We start from the raw sequence: 26,309 nt of genomic DNA, 5'->3' as shown, positions 1-26,309 counted from the left end.
GCAACAGTCACCACACGTAAAAAATCCATGCACAGGCATCTTCCACCGCTCCCCCCACCCTGCCCCACCCAATTGGAGTTCAGGACTGGAACATCAGATCCTTCATTGAAACATCTGTGAACTCTTGTGGAAGCACGTCATCCTCGTTCGAAGGACCGCCTATGATGATGATGGTTCATGACACACCCTAACACTCGTGCCCAGCATACAAAAATCTTCCACCAGTAACATCATTGAGCAGCCCTTTGGGAATGCTGTCATTCTGAGAAAGGACAGCAGGGTCCTGCTCCACTGACCCACTGCAACACCCTGCAAGCTCCGGTCGACACTGATAAACCCAGCCATGAAGGTAGCATCTAGCTAAGATTGCACGAGAGCAGTGTGAGCTTGGGTGGCATCAAGCTGCGTTTCTACTGCAGCACGAAGACGTTGAGTCGTTTCCGCCTGTGCTGCAATGGCAGCCACGATATCGCCCATCACACGCTCCATCATGTCTGGGTCGACAAGGTCCCTTCGGGAATCTTTCCACATTTTCAGCCTGGAAACCCTTGGCTCCAAGCTCTGCACAGAGCCATGTGCAATGTTGTAGGCGGACTCCTCCATACTCCTAAACATTGCCAAGAGGCTTTACATTGCACCTAGAAATTCGGTGTCCATGCCCATCACCCTTGGGTTGAACTTAAAGCAGCAACCCAATTCGGGAGCAGCAAAGCAGCTCTACAGACGGCTGAAGGTTGAGGTTCAACAAAAAACATGGAACCTAAAGAATAGATAGTGGGTGGAGAAAGCACAGGAGATCCAGCCATGACGTGCGAGGATTCTTCACCGCCATCACCTACGGCCCAAGCACCTAAGGACCCACCCCACTGCTGGCCAAGAACAGGGAAACACTCATTAAGGACACTGAAGCAGTTAGGATTCGCTGGAAGGAACACTTCAAAGATCTCCTTAACCGAGACTCTGTTTTTGACATAAGTGTCCTTGATGCATCCCGCAGCATGCTACCCGCCACCATCTTAGCAAAACCCCAGCCCTGCACCAGGCAGAAAAGGTCATCTGTCAGCTCACGAACAACAAGGCATCAGGAGCAGATGGAATCCCCGCTGAGGCACTAAAATATGGCGGAGAAGCACAATTAGCATGAATGCATGACCTCATCTCTCTTATCTGGAAGGGGGTGAGCATGCCGGGAGATCTCAGAGATGCCGTATGTAGTGTCCCTGCACCTTACTACAAACTCACACGAGGCATAGATATATCAGACACAGTCACTCTGTGACCTTCACCTTTATTGCCAGGACCAAGGAGTACTGACTCTGGGTGGGACCTCCCCTTTTATACCTGGAAACCCAGGTGAGGAGTGTCTCCCGCAAGTTCACCCTCTGTGGTCAGGGTGTGCATTTCTAGGGTACAGGTACAATGCACAAGAGTTACAGTTACATGACTATGTCATTGCAAGATGGTTAAATACATGACATCACCTCCCCCCTTAAGTCTTTTTGTTTCAGAGGTTAAGTCTATCAGGTGGTCGACGCTCTCTTGTGGAGCGTCACAGTTGTGGCTCTGGTGGCTGAGCCTCGGCATGCGTCTCTGTCACTTGAGGTGATTCTAGCCTGTCCGGGCTGGCCGCAGGGACTGTACATGCTGAAGAATGTCTTTGTTGCTCGTCCGCAACAAGTGGTGTGGGTGACATCTCATGCTCTTCTTTAGGTTCCTCCGTGTCTATGCTGAACCTTTTCTTTACTTGGTCCAAGTGTTTGCGGCATATCTGCCCATTGTTTACTCTGACCACCATGACCCTGTTTCCTTCTTTGCCAATTACAGTGTCCTCAAGCCACTTGGGTCCCAAAGTATGGTTAAGAACAAATACCGGGTCATCTATTTCTATACACCTCCCCCTTGAGTTTCGATCATGGAGCTCGGTTTGGGACTGGCGCTTGCCCTCAACAATGTCTGCCAGGGCTGGGTGAATGAGGGACAGCCGCGTCTTGAGCGTGCGTTTCATGAGGAATTCCGCTGGCGGGACTCCCGTGAGCGAGTATGGGCGGGACCTGTAGGCCAGCAGGAGGCGCGATAGGTGGTACTGAAGGGAGGGTCCTTGGATGCGTAGCATGCCCTGTTTTATAACCTGGACCGTCCGTTCCGCCTGGCCATTGGAAGCCGGCTTGAACGGCGCTGTCCGGATGTGCTTGATACCGTTGCCCAACATAAACTCCTGGAATTCATGGCTGATGAAACACGGGTCATTATCGCTGACCAGGATGTCCGGCAAGCCATGGGTTGCAAAAACCGTACGCAGACTCTCCACGGTGATGGATGTCGTGCACGAGTTCAATATGATGCACTCGATCCACTTCGAGTATACATCAACAACGATTAGGAACATTTTCCCCATGAACGGGCCCACATAGTCCACGTGAATACATGACCATGGTCTGGTGGGCAATGGCCTTCATTAACACAATGCCAGGGTGCTCGCTGTGGAGTTCCCTGATGAACGCTTCCCTGCCTTTCTGGGGCATGATTACCCGGCTGCCCCATAGCAGGCAGTCGGCTTGGATGGAGAGCTCATCCATCCGTCTCTGAAACGGTCTGACCTCCTCGGGGCATGCCCTGTGTGCGGGCGCCCAATCCCCAGTCAGGACACATTTCTTTATCATGGATAGGAGGGGGTCCCTGTTGGTCCAGATTTTGATCTGTCGGGCTGTGATGGGGGGAACCCGCAGTGTCAAAAGCCTCAATGGCCATGACCATCTCAGCGCTCTGCTCCGACGCTCCCTCGGTGGTGGCCAGTGGGAGCCTGCTGAGCGCGTCAGTGCAATTTTCAGTGCTTGGCCGGTGCTGTATGGTGTCGTCATACACAGCCAGCATGAAGGCCCAGCGCTGTATGCGAGCTGACGCATTGGCATTGACAGCCTTGCTGTCGGACAACAGGGATGTTAACGGCTTGTGGTCTGTCTCTAGCTCGAACTGTCTACCAAAAAGGTACTGGTGCATCTTTTTCACACCGTCCACACACGCGAGTGCTTCCTTCTCAACCATGCCGTATCCACGCTCTGCCTGGGAGAGCGACCTGGATGCGTAAGCCACCGGTTGGAGTCGGACGTCATCGTTACCCTGCTGCAACACACACCCAACCCCGTAGGATGATGCATCGCATGTTAAGACCAGTTTTTTACAATGGTCATACAAAGTCAACAGTTTGTTGGAACACAGCAGATTCCTCGCCTTAATGAAAGCCCGTTCTTGACAGTCCCCCCAAAACCATTCACAACCTTTACGCAGGAGCATGTGTAGCGGCTCCAACAATGTGCTTAAGTTCGGCAGAAAGTTCCCAAAATAGTTCAAAAGTCCTAGGAATGATCGCAACTCCGACGTGTTGCCGGGCCTGGGCACCCGGCGGATCGCCTCCGTTTTTGATTCAGTGGGTCGGATCCCATCTGCAGCAACCCTCCTGCCCAAAAACTCGACCTCTGGGGCCAAAAGCACATACTTGGCCTTTTTCAGCAGCAAGCCTACCCGATCCAATCGGCATAGCACCTCCTCCAGGTTGTGGAGATGTTATACGGTGTCTCGACCCGTTATGAGAATGTCGTCTTGGAATACGATCGTTCCAGGAATGGATTTGAGCAAGCTTTCCATGTTTCTCTGAAAGGTGGCTGCTGCTGAACGAATGCCAAACAGACACCTGTTGTAGACAAATAATCCCTTGTGCATCGTGATGATGGTCAGAAGCTTGGATTCTTCAGCCAGTTCCTGAGTCATGTAGGCCGAAGTGAGGTCCAACTTCGTGAACAGCTTGCCACCTGCCAGCGTGGCAAAAAGGTCCTCCGCTCTCGGGAGCGGGTATTGCAGCGATACTCGGTTGATGGCGGCTTTATAGTCACCACAAATCCTAACCGAGCCATCTGCTTTGAGGACGGGAACAATGGGACTTGCCCAGTCGCTGAATTCAATGGGCGAAATTATGCCCTCTCTGAGCAGCCTGTCCAGTTCACATTCAATTTTTTCACGCATCACATATAGCACCGCTCTGGCTTTGTGGTGCACTGGTCTGGCGTCCGGAGTGATGCGTATCACTACTTTAGTGCCCTTGAACGTTCCGACACCAGGATGAAACAATGACCTGAATTTTTGCCGGACCTGTGAGCATGAACTTCGCTCCACGGATGAAATGGTGTGCACGTCCCCCCATTTCCAATTCATCTCGGCCATTTCCTGGAACGATCCAGAGTGGCAGCCGGTTCTGTAATCCATTATGTGTTACCACCAAGTTTGCACTGCCCAGCACTGGGATGATCTCTTTGGTGTATGTCCGTAGCTGCATCTCAATGCGTTCCAGTTTGGGCCTGCTAGCTCTCAAATTGTTGGGCGCTCATAAGTGACTGGCTAGCTCCCGTATCCAGCTCCATGTGCACCGGGATGCCATTCAGTAAGACTTTCATCATCATGGGTGGCGTTTTAGTGTATGAGCTGTGGACGTCAGCCACATGAACCCGCTGAACTTCAGCATCTATGGCTTTACCCCAGGCCTCATCCTGCATTGCAGACCCCTCGTCTGGTTCCTCTGTCTCACAGATTAGCCTCGCTACTGCCTTTTTGCACATCCTGGCCAAGTGTCCACTGACATTACAAATCCTACAGGTATATTGCTGGAACCTGCAGCTTCTCGCAGTTTGTTTACCCCCGCACCTCCAGCATGAGCTGAGATTGAGATTGCTGTTAACAAAAGGACTATTACCAGGCATTCCTCTCTGATTGCCCATTTGGCTGTTTCTAAGCACTCTGATGGTGGGTGTTAATGGTTCCATCGTGGGACGCATTGTTGCTCGAGCTGACTTGAATTGCCGATCCGCTTTCCATTGTCCTTGTTGCAGGCCCACCCTAAAGCCTGTTGCTGCCTGGGCGATTTCGAAATGCCCTTGCCTGCCTGCGGGGTCCCGAGCCGCGTTCACCATGTTAACTCCCTGGTCCGTCACCACATTTGGACCAGGGCTGCGTGTGTAAATTAGCTTGGTCTCGTCTTTCCCTGCCTTAAAAGTCTGAGCTATCAACGCCGCCCCTTCTAAAGTCAAGTCCTTAGTCTTTATGAGCTTCCTGAAAATGCCGGCATGATTAATGCCTTCAATGAAAAAGTCCTTTAACATCTCCCCCCTGCAGGCATCGGAGAACTTACAGAGACTGGCCAAGCGCCCCAGTTCCGCCATGAAGTCGGAGACATTTTGTCCCTCCCGACGCCGGTGAGAATAGAACCGGTGCCGGGCCATGTGTACACTACTCGCCGGCTTGAGATGCTCACTGATCAGCTGGCTGAGCTCTTCAAAGGACTTGTCCGCCGGCTTTTGGGGTGCGAGTAGGTCTTTCATCAGCGCATACGTCTGTGGTCCGCAGCTGGTCATTAGATGCGCCCTCCGCTTGTCAGCCGCTGTATCTTCCAGCCAATCCTTTGTGACAAAGCTCTGCTGGAATCTTTCCACGAAGTCGTCCCAGTCCTCACCCACACAGTAACATTCCTCTGTGCCACTGGTGGCCATCCTCGTGGTTCGGTGATTCCCATTTCTCGTCGCCAAATGTAGTGTCCCTGCACCTTACTACAAACTCACACGAGGCATAGATATATCAGACACGGTCACTCTGTGACCTTCACCTTTATTGCCAGGACCAAGGAGTGCTGACCCTGGGTGGGACCTCCCCTTTTATACCTGGAAACCCAGGTGAGGAGTGTCTCCCGCAAGTTCACCGCCTGTGGTCAGGGTGTGCATTTCTAGGGTACAGATACAGTGTACATGAGTTACAGTTACATGACTATGTCATTGCAAGATGGTTAAATACATGACACTGTAATCGTGAACATCTTCGCAAAAGAGGACAAGTCCGATTGTGGCAGGAATTTCCCTGCTGTCGGCCACTGGGAAAGTCATCGCAAGAATCCTCCTCAACCGTTTTCTCTCCGTGGCTGAAGAGCTCCTCCCAGAGTCACAATGCGGGTTCCGTCCACTAAGGGGTAAAATGGACATTATCTTCACTGCGCGATAACTACAAGAGAAATGCAGGGAACAGCACCAACCCTGTCGGTGGCCTTCTTTGACGTCACAAATCCCTTTGACACTGTCAACCATGAGGGACTATGGAGCATCCTCCTCCATTTCGGCTGCCCCCAAAAGTTTGTTACCATCCTCCGCCTGCTGCACAATGACATGCAAGCCGTGATCCTGACCAACGAATCCACCACAGACTCATCCACGTCTGGACCAGGGTCAAGCAGGACTGTGTCATCGCACCAATGCTCTTCTTGACCAATGCTCTTCTTGCTGCAATGCTCCATCTCACTATCAACAAACTCCCCACTGGAGTGGAACTAAACTATAAAACCAATTGGAACCTGTTCAACCTATGTCGTCTCCAGGCTAGATCCAAGATCGTCCCATCCTCTGTCATTGAACTACAGTACATGGGCAACGCTTGCGTCTGTGCATGCTCAGAGGCCGAATTCCAAGCCATCGTCAACACCTTCACTGAAGCATACAAAAGCATGGGCCTTACGCTTAACATCCATAGGACAAAGGTCCTCCACCAACCTGACCCCACCATACAGCACTGCCCCTCAGTCATCAAATTCAACAGCTTGGCCTTGGACAATGTGGACCATTTTCCCACACTTGCACCACACTCACTGACACACTTCCCTTTCTCTTGCAGGCCAAGGTCATGTATAATCGAAGGGAGGAGTGGCAAACAGATGGAGGCAGACTGACATCCATGACCTCAGCCAGCTGGAGGAGAGAGTGCTGGATATCATTGGATGGCAGATTATAGAGGCCGTGGCAACCAGTGAGGTTGAACACCTTGGGGACAACAATAGTATGCTCATTCCGAATCCTTCTTCTCACATCCCACTTCCCCCTCATCCCACACACTCTTACTTTCAAGCTGTTGATGCTATGTGCATGCATATTTTGCTTCCCCCCAACTGTACAGCATCATTGCATTTGTCACTTGCGTGCACCAGTTCAGGATCTGACACTGCGTGTACTTTAGAGGCATAAAACGAGATTGCATCCCTGTTTTCAATTGTAGTCTCTACAGCTCATTTGGAGCATTTTTTCTGGAAGCCTACACTACTCTTCAGTGCTTGCAGAGAGAGAGAGAGAGAGAGAGAGAGTGATGAGCAAAGCTACTCTCTGCTTCTCAGGTGCCTCCCTGGATGTGCAGTGACTTCAAATGCAGGGAATCCAGTGTCACACTTATGCTTGATCATGGTGCGGGAGGCCAGAAGAAGAGATGAACGATGCAGGATATAAACTGACATTGGTATTGTGATATTTTTATACAGCTACTCAAGCACACACCCTACAAGATGGCTCCTTAACAGAAATTGTCATCATGTGACTTTCCCACAGGAATTTTCATTGTTAATACATCCATAGTTGCATTACATCAGTCGTGCGCAGACGCAGGCATCGTCCGCGTACTGTAGCTCGACGACAGAGGTTGGGGTGGTCTTGGACCTGGCCTGGAGACAGCGAAGGTTGCCAATTTGTGGTCCAACGACAATTGCCGTTGTGGATTTGGATATAACATTTGCTTGATGAGGGCATGTTTTACAATTTGTACTGTGCGCTCTGCTGCACCATTTGAAACAGGGTGGTATGGTGGAACTTTGGTATGTTTCACACCATTTCTGCTCATGAACTGTGCAAATTCTTCAGAAAATAATTCTGGTCCGTTATCAGACACAAATTCTTCTTGGGGGGGGGGAGGAACAGTCACAATCACTAAGGAGGCGGTATTCAGTAAGATAATGGGACTCTCTCTTGGTAGTCAGTCGTATCCAACAAAGGCGTTGATGTGCTAACCATCAATGGCATGTGTCTTCAATTGGCTGTATAGGCCAATTCTGGATGCAGATAGTCTCTTGCACACCGGACAAGGGAAGTTCGATGTGCCTGATGCTGACAGTACTGCCACCTGATGTCATCTATCTCTAGTGTCCCACAGGCGTTGACATCGGCTTTCTTTGAAGGTCTGGCAAGCAGTCTTCGTGAGGGTTCGCCACTGGATTTTATCAGCTGCTGTATTCTCGAGGTCCTTTGGTCGGATGCCACTGTACTGGAGGTTAGCCTTAATGCAATCTTTATAGTGCTTGCGGGGGCGCCCCTGATGTCTTTGGCCTTCACAGAGCTCGTCGTGAAGAAGCTGATGAGGGATCCTTGACTCATCCATGCGGATGACATGTCCAGCCCACCGGAACTGGGCTCGCATGATCATCACCTCGATGCTAGTTGATTGTGCTCTCTCCAGAACCTCATGGTTTGACACCCGGTCTTGCCAGCCTATGAGGAGTATAGATCTGAGACTGCACATATGGAAACTTCCAACTTTTTGGTGTGACGCCTGTAGGGTGTCCAGGTCTCACATCCATAAAGGAGAGATGAGAGAACGACTGCTCTATACACCAACAATTTAGTTGACAGTCGGACGTGGTGGTGACTCAACACCTTGGTGCGCAATCGACCAAGTGCCTGGCTGGCTTTACAGATCCTTGCATCAATCTCCTTGTCCAAGGACCCATCACTTGATATGGTGCTGCCAAGGTACTTGAAGCTGTCCACTGACTTTAGTTGTACACTGCCGATGAAGACTGTGGGAGCAAGTGCTGTGGTGCCAGGGGCAGGCTGATAGAGAACCTCGGTTTTACTAAGGCTGATGGTTAGGTCAAACAGTTCTGTTGCCTCAGAAAATTTGCTGAGTATGAATTGTAGGTCACTCTCCTTGTGTGCCATGAGGGCACAGTCATCAGCAAAGAGTGCCTCTAGGATGAGTCGTTTCTGTACTTTGGTCTTTGCAGTAAGGCAGCGGAGGTCAAACAGCGAACCATCTAATCGATATTTCAGGTAGACCCCAAACTCCAAGTCTTTTATGGCATAGTTCAATATGCAGGTGAAGAATAGGTTGAACAGAACTGGAGCGAGTACACAACCTTGTTTCACTCCATTTGAGATGGCAAATGGGGCTGTGGTTGTGCCGTCTGAGAGCACTTCACCTGTTATGTTGTCATGAAACAGCTCGATGATGTGGACAAACTTCCTTGGACACCCAAGTTTCGTGAAGATTGACCACAGCGCTGCTCTGTTGACAGTATCAAAGGCCTTGGTGAGGTCAATAAATATAGCGTACTGGTGCATGTTCTGCTCAATGCACTTCTCCTGCACTTGTCTGAGTGCAAAGATCATGTCTGCTGTGCTCCGACCAGGTCGAAAGCCACATTGTGTTTCTGGAAAATTTGCTCCTGAGACACTAGCCATAAGTCGGTTCAGCACTATGCGGGCGATGATCTTCCCAGCAATGGACAGAAGCGATATTCCTCTGTAATTGCCACAGTCTGCTTTGTTGCCCTTGTTCTTGTAGAGGGAAACTATCATAGCATCACGAAAGTCCTGTGGCATGTCTTCCTCTTCCCAGATGCTGGTTATTATGTCATGAAAGGCCTCGAGAGTTGCTGGGCCTACTGCCTTGTAGATTTCGGCAGAGATATCATTCTTTCCTGGAGCCATTCCTGTACTCATCTGGTTGATGGCTTTCTTTACTTCGTCCATGCTGGGGGGAAGATCAAGATCTTCTATGATAGGTTGCTGGGGTATGGAGTCAAGTGCTTCTTTGTTCACTGTTGAAGGTCTAATATGAAGATTGCTGAAATGTTCTCTCCACCTCTCATTTATGCCAGTCCTGTCTTTGATCAAAGTGCTGCCATCTGCTGAAAGGAGTGGAGTGCTGCTGGGTTTTGATGGTCCATAGACTGACTTGATGGCGCTGAAGAACATAAAAACATAGAAACATAGAAAATAGTTGCAGGAGTAGGCCATTCGGCCCTTCGAGCCTGCACCACCATTCAATATGATCACGGCTGATCATTCACCTCAGTACCCCTATCCCGCTTTCTCTCCATATCCCTTGATCCCTTTAGCCATAAGGGCTATAACTAACTCTCTCTTGAATATATCCAATGAACTGGCATCAACGACTATCTGCGGTCGGGAATTCCACAGGTTAACAACTCTCTGAGTAAAGAAGTTCCTCCTCATCTCAGTCCTAAATGACCTGCCCATTATTCTAAGACTGTGTCCCCTGGTTCTGGACTTCCCCAACATCGGAACATTCTTCCCGCATCTAACCTGTCCCTTCCCATCAGAATCTTATACGTTTCTATGAGATCCACTCTCATCCTTCTAAACTCCAGTGTATAAAGGCCCAGTTGATCCAGTCTCTCCTCATGTGTCAGTCCAGCCATCCCTGGAATCAGTCTGCTGAACCTTCGCTGCACTCCCTCAATAGCAAGAACATCTTTCCTCAGATTAGGAGACCAAAACTGAACACAATATTCCAGGTGAGGCCTCACCAAGGCCCTGTACAATTGCAGTAAGACCTCCCTGCTCCTGTACTCAAATCCCCTAGCTATGAAGGCCAACATGCCATTTGCCTTCTTCACCGCCTGCTGCACCCGCATGCCAACTTTCAATGACTGATGAACCATGACACCTAGGTCTCGTTGCACCTCTCCTTTTCCTAATCTGCCACCATTCAGATAATACTCTGCCCTCGTGTTTCTGCCACCAAAGTGGATAACCTCACATTTATCCACATTATACTGCATCTGCCATGCATTTGCCCACTCACCCAACCTGTCCAAATCACCCTGCGGCCTCTTAGCATCCTCCTCACAGCTCACACCACCACCCAGTTTAGTGTCATCTGCAAACTTGGAGATATTACACTCAATTCCTTCATCAAAATTATTAATGTATAATGTAAAGAGCTGGGATCCCAGCCCAAGTACTGTGAGTTTCAGCATAATGTTCCACTTCCTCTGCTTTCGTCTGCCACCATTTATCTTGCATCTGGGGGTGCCCATGGGGGTGTCTGTGGTGTCTGGGAGGGGTAGCACCTCTGACAGTGGACTTGTCATGCTCTTCGGAGTAGTGCATCTGCCTTGGTCCCCACCGGACATCCAACTCTCATCTGTGGCTCCAAGTAGCTGTAGCATGCGTAGCGGCCACACTACGGTAAACTGTTTCGACAGGCAGGCTAAACCATGAGGGTAGCCGATGGTTATTATCCCTCGGTGACTTTCAGGACCTGCTCACCCCAGCATGTGAAGTTTGTTGCGGTGGATTGGGCGGAGGAGATCAAGTCTGATCCAATGGCTATGAAGGTGGAACAGCAATGCACTGTGGAGTGCATAGGGCATAATGGGACTAAAGGCAGTTAAATCCCCTGGACCTGATGGCTTGCATCCTAAGGTCTTAAGAGAAGTAACGGCAGGGATTGTGGATGCATTGGTTGTAATTTACCAAAATTCCCTGGATTCTGGGGAGGTCCCAGCAGATTGGAAAACTGCAAATGTAATTCCCCTATTTAAAAAAGGAGGCAGACAAAAAGCAGGGAACTATAGACCAGTTAACCTAACATCTGTGATTGGAAAAATGTTGGAGTCCCTTTATTAAATAAGCAGTAGCAGGACATTTGGAAGGGCAAAATTCAGTCAGGCAGAGTCAGCATGGATTTATGAACGGTTCATTCTCAGGTTGGCAATCAGTAACTAATGGGGTGCCGCAGTGCTGGGATCCCAACTATTTACAATCTATATTAACGACTTGGAAGAGCGGACGGAGTGTAATGTAGCCAAGTGTCATGTATTCTACATGGCTACTGTTGGTACTATCTCAAGGTGTGCCACCAGAGGACACAGCAGTTGGAGACTTGTAGGTTACCTGTATAAGTGTTCCTGGCCGAGTATAAAAGGCAGGCTACCAGGTGTGATCCTCACTCTGGAGTTAACGAATAAAAGACTAAGGTCACTACAGTTCAAGAACAACACATTGCCTCGTGGAGTCATTACTAGAGCATCTAAGGACACAACAATTGGCAACGAGATTACGAACTTTCATGCGAAAATGGCTACTCTTGGTACGTTGCAGCAGTTCGCCGATGGTGATGATTGGGACGCTTTTGTGGAGAGGCTCGAACATTTCTTCACAGCAAACGACCTGGCAGGAGACAGCCCGGCCACACTGGCTGATAAGCGTAGAGTTATCTTGCTAACCAGTTGTGGGCCCTCCGTCGATGGACTCATCAGGTATTTGCTGGCACCAGTGAAGACAACGAGCAAGACGTACAAGGAGCTTGTAAACCTGATCCATGAGCAACTCAAGCCCAAGGAGAGCCTCCTCACAGCCAGACACTAGTTCTATACCCACCGACGGCCCGAAGGCCAGGAAATTGCGAAGTATGCCGCAAGAGGCTGGTGACACCGTGCAAGTTCGGCACCCACCTCAACGAAGCGCTGCGGGACATTTTTGTAATGGAATTGGCCATGAGGGCCTTTTTCATAAGCTACTGTCAGCGGATACCACAGTGACACTGCAGAAGGCGATCTCTGTGAGCCAGTCATTCATGACCTCGACCTGCAGCTCTGGACAGATGACTCACCCTCAGGACTCAAACCCGGCAGGTACTGTGCACAGAGTGGTGCCGTTTAGAAGCTGGACTGTAGAGTGTGAACCCTCTCAGGGAAGAGAGAACAGGCTAACTCAGAGTCCGCCGAGGGGGGCAAATCATGTAGCACCATGCTGGCGTTGCAGAGGGAATCACAGGGCTCACCAGTGCCGTTTTAATGACTATGTATGCAAAGGCTGCAGTACAAAGGGCCACCTCCAGCAAATGTGTAGGAGAAATATGACTCACTGTGTCGATGAAGAGTCTACAGATGGCCAGGAATCCAGCGCGGATTATGAATCGATAGGCAGAGAGGTAGCTCAGCCCCACGATGAGGTATATAGCATGTTTACCTGCACCACCGAGTGTCCCTGCTGAAGATGGAAGTCGAGATAGATGGCGTTCCAATCTTCATGGAAGTGGACATGGGGACGAGCCAGTCAGTGATGAATCAAGAAGCCTTTGAGAGGTTATGGGACAATCAAGCTGAACGACCCAAGTTGGTCCCGGTTCAGGCAAAGCTGCGCACATACACCGATGAAATCATCCCAGTCGTTGGTAGCGTGAATGTAAAGGTACTCCATGATGGATGGCATGGTGCACAAGTTACCTCTGTAGATTGTTGCAGGTTGTGGACCAACACTGCTCGGCAGAAGGTGGATGGAGAAGATCCATTGGAAGTGGGAAAACTTCACCCCTCCAGCGATCGACGTCCTTTGTGCTCAGAGGCAAAGCAAGCCCCCACCTGAGGTTGGATCCGGCACCAGAGAGCAGACCAGCACAACACCCAAGACACAGACCGCTCAGCATGACTGCGTGGAGATGAACCAGCTGAGATGACCCGAACACACCTTCCAGTCACCAGTGGCAGGACTCCGGAGGAAGAAAATTGGATCCATGGCGACTTCCCAGCTTCGGAGGCAGAACCCGGGGAGAAGAGGATCACCGCAGTCGACATCATGAATGCAGGAAAAATGGCGCCCAAACCACGAGGTGAGGTGTTGAAGAAAAAGATGGCCATGGCCATACCACAAGATGCAGCGCTGATGGAACAACATGTGGTACCAAACAGATAAGCAGATTGGGGTAAAGAAAGCAAGGTTCTCTTAAAGGAGGCTTGCAACCCACCACAATTAAAGTGACAGTTCCACACACTCAAGCAATGTAATAGTAACTGTAAGTCAGAGATAAAATGTGTAACTAATCATGTAAAATGTGTAATTGATAATCTGAATTGTGTACATGCAACCAGAAAGGAAAAGTCGCGCGATTATGTAAAATGTATAATTGATGATCTGAATGGTCACTTGCAACCAATTTGTAATGGGGATGGCAATCTAATCATAGCATCAGCATTACTCTGGTCAGCTGATTGTCTGTACTCAATGTCATTCGTATATGCTGACAAAATCAAAGCATCTCTGCATTCGGGCTGCAGCTAAGGTTGGAACTGGAGACTTTGGATGGAGGATTGCTGTCAGGGACTTATGATCAATAATGGTGGTAAACTTACAACCAAATGAGTATTTGTGGAACTTCTTGACCCCAAAAATCAATGCCAAAGCTTCCCTTTTGATTTGCGCATAATTACGTTCACTGGCGCTGAGAGCCCGTGAAGCAAAAGCAATTGGCCTCTCCTCTCCACTAACTAGTACATGAGAGATCACTGCCCCAACTCCATACGGAGAGACGTCATATGCTAGCTTGATCTCCTTAGATACATGACAATAAACTAACATGGTACTCTCTACCTACTGGCTTTTACACTCCTTGCATGCTACATCGCATTCTTCTGACCACTTCCAATGGACCTGTTTTTTCAACAGCTCATTCAGTGGATGTAACACTGTAGCTAAGTTTGGTAGGAACTTCCCATAATAGTTCAAAAGACCAAAAATTATCACAGTTCAGTGACATTCTTGGGAGTGGGTGCATTTCTAATTGCATCCAGCTTTCCCTTAGTTGGATGTAAACCATCTTTGTCTGCTCTGTGCCCTAAGTATTCCACTGAGTTTTGAAATAACTCACAGTTGCGAGCAGTCAATCATACTCTGTGCCTCTCTAGCCATTTGAGGACTTCATTCAATATGTTATTATGGATTTCCTGTTTGGTGCTGAAATGAATATATCATCTAAATAACATACTATCCCTTCAATTCCTTGCAGAATCTGATTCATCACCCCTTGGACTATGGCGGGGATGGTAGACGCTCCAAATGGTAGCCGATTAAACTGATACAGGCCTAGATGACTATTTCTAGTCAAGCATAACTTGGACTCCTTATCTAGTTCAAATTGTAAGTAGGCATTTGTAAGATCCAACTTTGAGAAGGTCTGACCACGTGTAGGTGTTGTGAGGAAATCTACATTTGGCAATGTACTGGGCAGATTGCCCTCTAGAACTTGGTTTACGGTTACTTTATAATCACCACACAACCTTACCTTACCATCTGACTTAAGTACAACAACAATAGTTATAGTCTAATTACTTAGATCTACCTTAGAAATAATGTTCTCAGTTTCTAGTCTTTTGAGCTCTTGCTCAACTTTCTCCTTGCGTGCGTATGGTACAGGCCTTGGCTTGCAGTAACCTGGTCTTGTGTCTTTCTGCACTCTGACACTCACTTTGAAGTCTTAGATCGGACTGTCTGTTTTGCGGCACACCTTCGGATACTGCTTGATGACATCATCTTTCAATGCAAATTTCATTTCCACACGAAAAATCTAATTCCAATCCAGCTTCAGTGATCCCAACTAATTTCTACCAATCAAGGCAAGCTTTTCTCCTGTCAGTATTATGGGAGGCAAGCTCTGAAACTGATCCTTGTATTTAAGCTGTATAGTGATCCTTCCTACAACAGGGATTTGCTTTCCTGAGTAGCTGAGCAGTTCTATCTTCAATTTTTCCAGTCAAAAATCACGCAACTTGTCGCGATATAGCGATTCCGGTACTATGCTTATGAATGTACCAGTGTCCATTTCCATGGGTATCCTGGTATGTGCAACGTCTACATGGACAACAATACATTGCAAATTGCTGTTAGATACCTTCATGCTCCTGATGACGTATATCTCTAGAACTTCCTTGTCCTGCTGCTTCTCTTCAATGCTATGTAGTGTCTGGCGATTTCTACTTCTAGCATTGAAAGTCGGTTTACTCTTCAGTCGGCAAATCTTCACAACATGCCCAGTTTTCTTTCAGGAGCAACACTCCGCCTTCACATATGGAGAGCTTTGAGCAATATGTTGTTCCAGGCACTGATAGCACAACTTCAATTCACTGTTACTTTAGACAGTTGCTGAGGCCTTGGAGCTAAACTGCCTTTTACTTTAAGCCTGCAGGCGATTCACCTCAGTTGTCTGATGACTAGAAATGGCGCAAAATTCTCAGGAGTATTAGTCGGCCATACCCATCGACATAGCTGTTTGACAAGCCGAATCAAAAGTCAATTTAGTGGTTGTCAACTGCTTCCGGCTGATTGCTTCATTCTTCATCCCGCAAACAAAGCAGTCACGCAATGCTCGATCCTGAAAGTTTCCAAACTGACAGTGACTGGATAGCATTTTTAAAGCTACAACCTATTCACTGATACCCTCATCATCTAATTGATTTTATGTTCCAAAATGTTAACTTTCAGCAATTTCCAGGGGATCAGGATGGTAGTGCTGTTCGAACATGGTTAGAATCTCCGTCAGTGGTGTGTTCTTTGGCTTGATGGGAACAAGCACATTTTTCAGGGTTTCATACATCTCAGGGCCTGCTTCAGATAAGAAAATATCCTGTTTCCTTTCTAAAACCACCCGGTTACAGTTTTCATCATTGGGGACTTCAACGATACTATTCGCAGTGAAAAACATTTCCAGCCGCTCCGCATACACTCTGTGATGGAACTCACCCAAGCGCCCATTTATTCCCATAGACATGGCCACCTGGACTCTGGAAACATCAACAGTTCAGCCAACTGTGCTTGAAATTTACATCGAAACATAGAAACATAGAAATTTACAACGCAGAAGGAGGCCATTTCGGCCCATCGTATCCACGCCAGCCGACAAAGAGCCGCACGGCCCTTGGTCAGCAACCATAAAGGTTACATATAAACCTATGAACAATGACAGAAAGGCAAAGAGCACCCAGCCCAAACCAGTCCGCCTCACAAAACTGCAACATCCCTTATACTGAAACATTCTACACTCCACCTCATCCAGAGTCATGTGATCTCCTGGGAGAGGCAAAAACCAGATAAAAACCCAGGGCAATTTAAGGAGAAAAAATCTAGGAAAATTCCTCTCCAACCCATCCAGGCGATCGAAACTAGTCCAAGAAATCACCCTGGCCGTTTTGTATTCTCTGCAGTATTTACCATTATATTTGCACTGTCCAACAAAAGGTCATCCAGTCTAATCCAGCTCTAGGTCTGTATTCTTGCAGGTTACTGCACTTTAAGTGCCATCCAACCATCTCTTAAAAGTGGTGAGGGATTCTGCATCTATCACTCTTCCAGGTAGCGAATTCCAGATCGCCAAAATCCTCTGCGTAAAGAAGCCTCCCCTCAAATCCCCTCTAAACCTTCCATCAACCACCTTAAAACTATGCCCCCTTGTAATAGACCCCTCCACCAATGGAACTAGGCCCTTACTATCCACTATGTCGAGGCCCCTCAATATTTTGTACACCTCAAAAAGGTCTCCTCTCAACCTCCTCTGATCCAATGAGAACAAACCCAGTCTATCCAATCTGTCCTCATAACTAAGATTCTCCATTCCAGGCAGCATCCTAGTAAATCTCCTCTGCACCCTCTCTAGTGCAATCACCTCCTTCCTATAATACAATGACCAGACCAGCTGTGGCCTAACTAAAGTATTATACAATTAAAGCATAACCTCCCTGCTCTTATACTCTATGCCTCGGCCAATAAAGGCAAGCATTCCGTATGCCTTCTTAACCACTATTAAGTGATTCATCTACACTATTAAGTGGCCTACTGCTTAATGTGTATACCCTTTCCTTATTAGCATGCCCAAAGTGCATCACCTCACACTTCTCTGAATTAAATTCCATTTGCCACTGCTTTGCCCACCTGACCAGTAGATTGATATCCTCCTGCAGCCCATGACTTTCCTCTTCATTATCAACAACACAGCCAATTTTAGTGTCATCTGCAAATTTCTTAATCGTACTCCCGATATTCAAATCTAAATCATTGATAAATACCACAAAAAGTAAGGGAGCCAGTACTGAGCCCTGCAGAGCCCCACTGGAAACATCCTTCCAGTATCATTACCCATCAATCATTACCCTTTGCTTCCTACCTCCAAGCCAATTTTGGATCCAACTTGCCACTTTGCCCTGTATCCTATGAGCTTTAACCTTCATGACCAGTCTACCATGTGGGACCTTATCAAAAGCCCATATATACTACATCGTACGCACTACCCTCATCGACCCTCTTGGTTACCTCCTCAAAAAATTCAATCAGGTTAGTCAAACACGATCTTCTCTTAACAAATCTGTGCTGTCTGTCCCTAATTAATCCTTGCCTTTCCAAATGTAGATTTATCCTGTCTTTCAGGAATTTTTCCAATAATTTTTCCACTGCTGAGGTTAGGCTGACAGACCTGTAATTACTGGCCTACCCCTTTCTCCCTTCTTAAACAAGGGTACTATAGTATGCAGTCCTCCAATCCTCCGGCATCATGCCCAGATCCAAAGAGGACTGAAAAATTATGGTCAAGGCCTCTGCCATTTCGCCTTTTACTTCGCTCAACAGCCTGGGATGCATTTCATCCAGGCCTGGGGACTTATCTACTTTCAAAGCTGCTAAACCTCTTAATACTTCCTCTCTCACTATATTTATTTCATCCAGAATATCACACTCCTCCTCGTTGGCAATATCTGCATTGCCCCTTTCCTTTGTGAAAACAGATGCAAAGTATTCGTTAAGAACTCTACCAACATTTTCCGTTCCCCACATAAAGATTACCCTTATGGTCTCTAATAGGCCCTACCCTTTCTTTAGTTACCCTCTTACTCTTAATATATTTATAGAGCATCTTCGGGTTTTCCTTAATTTTACTGGCGAAGAATTTCTCGTGCTCTCTCTTAGCATTCCTAATATCCTTTTTAATTTTGCCTCTTAACTTTCTATATTCCTCTAAAGATTCTAAAGTATTTAACCGTTGGTATATGACATAAGCATCCCTTTTTTTCTAAATCCTTCCCTGTAAGTCCCTAGACATCCAGGAGGCGCTAGAATTATTTTTCCCAACCTTTTTCTTTAAGGGCACATCTTTGGCCTGAAGCTTCCAGTTCTCCTCCTTGAATGCCTTCCACTGTTCCGACACTGATTTACCCACAAGTAGCTATTTCCAGTTCACTCTGGCCAAATCACTCCTTAGAAACATAGAAACATAGAAACAAAGAAAATAGGTGCAGTAGTAGGCCATTCAGCCCTTCGAGCCTGCACCACCATTCAATAAGATCATGGCTGATCATTCACCTCAGTATCCCTTTGCTGCTTTCTCTCCCTACCCCTTGATCCCTTTAACCGTAAGGGCCATAGCTAACTCCCTCTTGAATATATCTAACGAACTGGCATCAACAACTCTCTGCAGAAGAGAATTCCACAGGTTAACAATTCTCTGAGTGCAGAAGTTTCTCCTCATCTCGGACCTAAATGGCTTACCCCTTATCCTTAGACTGTGACCCCTGGTTCTGGACTCCCACAACATCGGGAACATTCTTCCTGCATCTAACCTGTCCAGTCCCATCAGAATTTTATTTGTTTCCATGAGATCCCCTCTCATTCTTCTAAACTCCAGTGAATACAGGCCATGATGGTCATTGGCACCCAAGTGCTCTCCCACTAATACCCCTTCAACCTGCCCAGCTTCATTTCCCAAAACTAATTTCAAGAACGCCCCCTCTCGTGTTGGGCTGGCTACATACTGACTAAAAATGTTCTCTTGAATGCATTTCAAGAATTCCGCTACCTCTATACTCTTCACACTAAATTTGTCCCGATCAATATTTGAATAGTTAAAATCTCCTACTATTACTACCCTATAATTTTTGGACTTCACATCAATATGCCTGCATATTTGCTCCTCTATTTCCCTCCCACTATTTGGGGGTCTATAATACACGCCCAGCAGTGTGATCACCCTTTTTTTATTTTTCAATTCGACTCATAGGGCCTTATTTGATGATCCCTTGAACATATCATCCCTCCTCACCACTGTAATAGTTTATTTAATCAGGACCGCAGCCCCCACCTTTTTACCTCCCTCTCTATCTTGTCTAAAAATCCTGTAGCCAGGAATATTGATCTGCCAAACCTGCCCCTCTTTCAGCCATGTTTCTGTAATGGCTTTAATGCCATAGTCCCAAGTGTCTACCTGTGCTCTTAGCTCATCCGCCTTAGTCGCTATACTCATTGCATTAAAGTATATACCATTCAGGACAGGAAGACCTCCTTGCTTACCACTTACTAAGCCCTGTTTCCACTGTCTTACAGATTCGCTTTCTAGATTCTTGCGATCCAATTTCTGCTTTCCTTCCTTCCCTTTTGAATTTGTTCTCAGATTCCCATCCCCCTGCCAAGCTAGTTTAAACTCTCCCCAACAGCACTAGCAAAACTCCCGCAAGGATATTAGTCCCGGTGCTGTTGAAGTGCAACTCATCCAGTTTGTACAGGTCCCATCTCCCCCAGAAGCAGTCCCAGTGCCTCAAGAATTTAAAGCCCTCCCTCCTATACCAACTTTCCAGCCACACGTTGATCCTCTCTATCCTTCTATTCTTATACTCATTAGCACGTGGCACCGGTAGTAACCCAGAGATTATTACCTTTGAGGTCCTATCCTTTCATTTCCTTCCTAGCTCCCTGAATTCTTCCTGTAGGACCTCAACCCTCATTTTACTTATGTCGTTGGTCCCGATATGGACCACAACCTTCAGCTGATTACCTTGAGGGAGCTCCTCACCATCCCTGGACGAGATAGTAGCTGCAGTGAGGACAGCGCTGGAGGGGACTGGGAAGGTAGCTGCGGCAACAGGCATGGAAGCAACCCTGCCAGTACAGAGGCCGTGACTAGCTCAGACCCAGCCTGCATACCTGTGCCCACTAGAATACGTCCCCTGGGGACGACCCTGGGTCAAGATGGAGGTTGAAGGTTTATTGGGTACTTACCTTTTGGACACTGGTGCTTCCAGCACGATAGTTCATTCGGAGGACCCCGCAACCTCACCTCTATCAAACGGGGTGCCGTATCAATTAGTTGGGTTCACAGGAAATGAGAAGGCTGGGTTTTTCTCAGTCCCTCTCGCAGTTCGTTTAGGAGCCCTCCAAACACAATGGAAGTGCATCCTAATGAGCTGGGAGCAGGTGGGTAAAGGGATCTTGGGGGCTGATTTCATCATCGCTCGCCAGATCCTAGTAGACTTAAGGAATCACTGTCTATGGGGCACAGTGGGCATGGGAGCAGAGGGAGAAGTCATGGTTATTGATAAGAAACAGGGAAAAGGGACTCTGTGTACAATGAAGCCAAAAGGGGTTACGACCTGGAGGTTCTGGTCAGTAACACCCCGGCCAAGTACCGGGTCTATGTGCAAGCAAACCTTGCAGCATTTGCCACCCATAAACACGATTGTGGGAGAGTCACAGGAGTGGAGGTTAGAATAGATGGGGATCCCATGTCCCGCCCGCAAAAGCAGTATGGCTTTTCCCGAGAGGCAGAAGCAGACTTGGAGATAGCTTTAAGCTCGCTTGTCGAGCAGGGTGTTTTGAGACCCATAGCCACCCATGTCAACTCCCCGCTTTGGCCGGTTAGGAAACCGGACAATTCATGGAAGGCTACGGTGGATTATAGGGTGCTCAATAAAAACATCCCAGCTTGTGCTCCCACAGTAGCAGCGGTTGCGGATCTGATAGGGGAAATCCCTGCATCCACAACCACGTTCACAGTGTTGGACATATCCAACGGGTTCTGGTCTATCCCTGTACGGAGGGAAGACCAGTACAAGTTTGCCTCACCTTCCGGGAACAGCAGTATACATGGAGCTGCCTCCCACAGGGCTTTCATAATAGTCCCAGCATCTTTCACCAATGCATGGCGAACTGCTTAAAAGGCTTCAGCCAACCATACCAGCTGGTCCAGTATGTGGACGACCTGTTGTTCTTCACAGACAGCAGTGAGGAACACGGTCCACTGCTGGCCGAACTGCTGGTCTTACTGAAGGAAGGGGGTTTTAAAGTTAACCCCAAGAAAGCCCAGATAGGTTTAGGAGAAGTAAAACTCCTGGGCCTGACGATAAGGGCAGGAGAAAGGGCCATTGATGAGGCTAGAAGAAAGGCAGTGCAGGAACTCCCTGTCCCTAGGGATGTGTCGGGGGTAAGGTTTTTCCTGGGAATCACTGGCTACTGTAGGGACTTCATCGAGGACTATGCAGCCACTGCCGCCCCTCTGCTCAGACTCCTACACAAGGGGGTCGAGTGGGAATGGGACGAGGGCTGTGAGGCAGCATTTGTCCGTCTTAAGAGAGACCTGCAGGTAGCACCAGCCCTAGGGGCAATTGATGGGGGGGAGGAATTCTTCCTGGAGGTGGCAGCCAGTGGCGACAGCTTAAGTGCAGTGTTGCTCCAGGAGCGAAACGGTCAGCTGAGACCAGTGGTGTACTCCTCCAGGGTCCTCACGGAGGTAGAAAAGGGATACTCCAATTGTGAGAGGCACTTGCTTGCCACCCACTGGGCAGTAAAGAGAGCTCAGATCTTTACCGGAGTATCCCCCATTACACTCCTCACCCATCATACCCTGACACAGATGCTGTTGGATGGGAGGATTAAGGACGGGACAGTGAGCAGTGCTAGAATCACTCGCTGGACCCTCCTCCTCTCCCAAATGACTTTAAAGGTCAAGGGCCTCTGCGAGCCCAGGCTCGCAGCAAATTTAATCTATCCAGGGCAGCCGCATAGATGCTCTGTGGAGGGGGTATGGGACATTAACTTTGGATTTCGGGCAGGGATACACCCACAGGCCGCGAGATCTACGTTGATGGCTCCAGTTCAGTGTCCGTGGGTACAAGACTCATGGGCTGCGGAGTTTGGGATCCCAAGGCAGGGATTGCCTTGGCTCTTAAATTCCCATGCACCCTGAGCGCCCAGCAGGCGGTGATGTATGTAGTCACACATCCCGAGGAATTCCGTACCCCATACACGATTTGCTCGGACAGCATGTTTACTTGCAATCCGTGTACAGAGTATCTGCCGATTTGGTCACATCAGGGGTACACCTCTGTGGATGGGAAGCCCCTTGTGACCAAACCCCTGCTAGAAAAGATCGTGGCTGCAGTGGGAGAAACCGGGGATGTATATATCCATAAGGTAAAGGCCCACTCCAAAACTGAGCCACGGGGGGAAGGTAACCAGCAGGCAGACCTGCTGGCAAGGGAAGGTGCTCGCACAGGTCGCCCATGGGACCCATATGAGGCAGGCAGGATAACAGCAGCAAGAAGCAAGCCAGGGACACAAGGGAGCGTAGGAACAACGTAGATCTCGCGGCCTGTGGGGTGTATCCCTGCCCGAAATCCAAAGTTAATGCAATCCAGATGCAGGAACTAATCCTGAAGGCTGCCTTGGCTGCTATCAAAAAGGGGGAAAAGGCGGAGGGCCCATACAGCGCTGCAGATATTGCTGTGTGGGAAGGCATGTTGTTTAAAGGGGACAAATGGGTAGTGCCGCCACAACACTGGAGGGAATTCCTTCAGCTGGCCCATGAGGGTCCAGGTGCGGGACACCCCGGGCCGGAATCTACCTGGCAACGGGTAGAAAAGGCAGGGTGGTGGCCAGGCCTCCGGGAAGATGTCCGCAACTTCTGTGCGGGCTGTCTGGTCTGCGCTGCAAACAACCCAGACCCTCAGAAAAGGAAGGCATCTATGCGACACGTCAGGCGGGTAGAGGGACCATGGCAGTCGATCCAGATCAACTACATCGGACCCCTACCGGCAGCCCAGGGAGGTTATAAATACTGCCTCGTCCTGGTGGATGTGTTTTCCAAGTGGGTGGAAGCCTTCCCATGTCGAACAGCTATCACGGTGGGGACTGCAAAAATCCTGGTGTTCTCTCAGTGGAGTCTACCTCAAATCGTGGAGTCCGACCGGGGAAGCCACTTCACCGGCCAGGTGATGCAGGCCACCCTAAAGGTGCTGGGGATAAGAGCCAAATGGCATGTCGCCTATAATCCTCAGTCCTCAGGCCCCGTAGAACACCTGAACCGGACCCTAAAGGAAAGGCTGTGCAAGGAGACGGGAGACTCACCGAACAAGTGGGTGGAGGTATTACCATTGGTCCTCATTTGAATCCGGGCCAGTCAGTCAAAGAGCACAGGGTACTCACCCCATGAGCTGATGACGGGCCGGATCATGAGAACCCCAGTGCATGTGTTGGTGCCGGTTCTCACCGAAGGGCAGCTCCGAGAGGTGAACCGGGACCGCTTCGTCAGGAATCTGTTTGAACACCTGAAACAGATTCACTGGCAGGCGGCCAACAACATGGGTAAACAGCACCGTGCCAATCGGCTGCTGCTGGAACCCCGCAGTCACCATGATTGGGAGGTGGGCGACCAGGTGATGGTGAGAAGCTTCGCCCGGATCAGGGTATTTGAACCACTGTATATGGGACCATACAGCATAGTCGACAAGGCTAGCCCTATGGTCTATGCGGTTCAATTGCCTCGCCGGGTGAAGTGGTATCACATTAATCAGTATAAATTGTTTGACCCCAAAAGAGGTAAAAAACAGAGGGGACAAGCAAGGGAAGGGAATCAGGCACTGGGGGAAGAACAGGCCCCGGTGGATTTGGAGGCTCCGGAGGAGGCAGTGGGCCCCGAAGCTCTCCAGCCGGGGATGGTTCACTGCTCCAGTAAGGCTATCCCACCACTGGGTAGAGGTTCCCAGCCCACTAACAGAAGTAGGGAGAAAGGCTCTACCATTAGCAAGGTCTGAGGGAAAGCTGAACCTCCCATGGTGGATCAACTGGGGCTAGCCCAAGAGGTAGAGGAGATAGCATTGCAGCCCATAACGTGGGACTCTGCATCGACAGCAAGGGGGAGTGACAGAGTGCCACAGCCCAGGGCGCCGTGGTCCCCTGTTTACTTAGCTCCCCGCCCCAGACCGAGAAGGCGAAAGACAACAGGGAGGGTGCTCTGTTGCGCTAGCAAGGGTCTCCCACCGATTATCCGGTGCTCGGGAGGGCCTTGGAGGGCAGCACAAGACTCATTAAGGGGAACTATACGAGCCCCTCAGCGGAGGGCATCCTGGTCCCCAGGGTACGATCAGCCGAGTGGTCGACGACGCCTGTACAGTGACAGGATGTAGCCTGGCCACCCGGGGATGGGTGGCGGTGTATATATTTTCCCTTCCTGTTTTGTTACTTTGTGTTGTGTGCATATGTGTTTAGGTAAGGCAGTGACGGTTGGGTACAGCATTTTTGTGTTTGGAACATGTTATGCAGGCCGAGCCTGGAGAGGTCTCTCAAGGCAAGGCCATGTTCTTCTTGCCTTTCAGATGTCAACACCTCCCTACTGGACGTTAGTGATGCTGGTATCGCTAAGGATCTGCACCGGGCACCGAGGAGACACTGAGGACTCCCTGGTTTTCAGATGCTCCGGGGGCAGAGTGCCGACAGTGACCACAGGAGAAGGGACTCCGGTGGCGGATGGCCGGGTCACCTACTCCCATGAGGGGAGATGGCCTGGGTGGTTGGGATCAAACTCCACCAAGTACTCCAACCATAAGGACTTTACCTACGGAGAGGCCTCCATCCCCTGCCCGGAGATCACTGTGGCCACTTCCAGAGTGAGAGTGACAGAAGGCAGGAAGGTATGCCTAACTTGCCAAGGGGACATACCTCTGTGACGGTGGTGGTGGCTCAGAAAGCTCAAAAGGGACGTGGGAGACTGACACTCGGACTGGGAACGTCTGGATAATGATACCTACCGAACCATCATGGGGTCATCTGGCGGGGTCACGGTGTGTTGGGAGAAATGGTGGGCGTATGACCAAGGAATTTATTTGTATATGTGGGGATCCACTCACATGTGTTCAGAGGGGGTCTCCATTGCTTTCTATAGGTGGTGGCAGGATGTCGGGGATGGGGTGGTATGGGATCGCAGCGGGGAGGTGTGTGTGACCTCAAATCCCTGGGTACCAGTAAACGCCACCGAATTTGTAGTTCGGGAAAGAAAACCCTCACCCACGGCCAAGCCCACCATCCCACACGGGTGCCCGACAACAACCAGGGGACCGGGGAATGGTTTAGTGTTGGTCCCTACCGAGAAACTACTTTATCAGGGGGTACACTACGCGGTGGCATCAGTGGTGCTAAATCTGACAGAAGTCCGCCTACCTATGTGGTGTCCCTGGGAAACCGAGCTGTTATACCAGGCTCTGCAACGGGAGATGTTCCGGAAGTTCTATGAACTGGACTTTGGGGATGTCAAAGTGACAGACTAGTATAAACAGTGGGATAGGGCCGAACCGGGCAGGCAGAGGTGTGGCATTTTAAATGACATTTTCACGGGGTTTAACACCGAGGCGTCCGCCATAAACAGTTTGGATAACATGCACCTGGCCCTCCAGATAAATGGGTTAAAGAATCAGTTGCGCAAAATCCTGGGGGACGAGAATACCGTAGTGGGATCCGCGCTCCACGAAGAGGTGGCAATGACAGTTCACTTAAAGGAGATTATCTCTCAATTGGAAGCACAGGCCAGGGCTGTAAACGGGTTTGATTCGGGAGGATAGAAACGCCTCCGATCAAGCC

Source organism: Pristiophorus japonicus, chromosome 7 (assembly GCF_044704955.1).
Source record: "Pristiophorus japonicus isolate sPriJap1 chromosome 7, sPriJap1.hap1, whole genome shotgun sequence".
Lineage (NCBI taxonomy): Eukaryota > Metazoa > Chordata > Chondrichthyes > Pristiophoridae > Pristiophorus > Pristiophorus japonicus.
This window is presented reverse-complemented; position numbering follows the sequence as displayed.